The sequence below is a fragment of the Penaeus monodon genome, chromosome 15 (genome assembly GCF_015228065.2).
Source record: "Penaeus monodon isolate SGIC_2016 chromosome 15, NSTDA_Pmon_1, whole genome shotgun sequence".
NCBI classification, from domain to species: domain Eukaryota; kingdom Metazoa; phylum Arthropoda; class Malacostraca; order Decapoda; family Penaeidae; genus Penaeus; species Penaeus monodon.
Genome location: NC_051400.1, coordinates 23,295,250 through 23,296,310, shown reverse-complemented (window position 1 = coordinate 23,296,310; position 1,061 = coordinate 23,295,250).

The window sequence follows — 1,061 nt, the reverse complement described above, 5'->3', positions numbered from 1 at the left end:
ACCTCCCTCCCTCCATGACGTCACCCAAGCTAGTAATTAAATCGGAAGCCTAGATGTAATTTTATCTTCTGATAATTTTTTCCACACCTCTTAATACAATGCAGCGATTCACCTAACCTTTTCAGTCACACCAACACAACCTTTAAACAACTCATTCACACGCAGAAAAATGGATGCACTTTTTTTTTACACTACCTCTTTATAACACCAAACGATACACAAAACACGTAACACAACCCAATACTAAACATGGTCGTATCCCCTTAAATGCACGGCAACTTTGAAACATCAGCTCGTATAATGTTACATTTGCTCCCTTCAGCGAGGAGTTCCTCTGCGTGTGGAAGGGGAGCCTGGGAATACATGGTTGCCATTTCATAAACTCGAGGGAAGGAAATCATTCATATGTGCTTTTATATGTGGATAGTATTTGTTACGATTGTGAGAGCGAGAGCGATGGATTGTTGCTGTGTAATCTTTTGCGAGATATGTCTCTGTGACCGAGCCAGCCGTCGAGGAGGAACCCGAGGTGACCGAGCCAGCCGTCGAGGAGGAACCCGAGGTGACCGAGCCAGCCGTCGAGGAGGAACCCGAGGTGACCGAGCCAGCCGTCGAGGAGGAACCCGAGGAGACCGAGCCAGCCGTCGAGGAGGAACCCGAGGTGACCGATCCGGCCGTCGAGGAGGAACCCGAGGTGAGCGAGCCAGCCGTCGAGGAGGAACCCGAGGTGAGCGAGCCAGCCGTCGAGGAGGAACCCGAGGTGACCGAGCCAGCCGTCGAGGAGGAACCCGAGGTGACCGAGCCAGCCGTCGAGGAGGAACCCGAGGTGACCGAGCCAGCCGTCGAGGAGGAACCCGAGGTGACCGATCCGGCCGTCGAGGAGGAACCCGAGGTGACCGAGCCAGCCGTCGAGGAGGAACCCGAGGTGACCGAGCCAGCCGTCGAGGAGGAACCCGAGGTGACCGATCCGGCCGTCGAGGAGGAACCCGAGGTGAGCGAGCCAGCCGTCGAGGAGGAACCCGAGGTGACCGAGCCAGCCGTCGAGGAGGAACCCGAGGTGA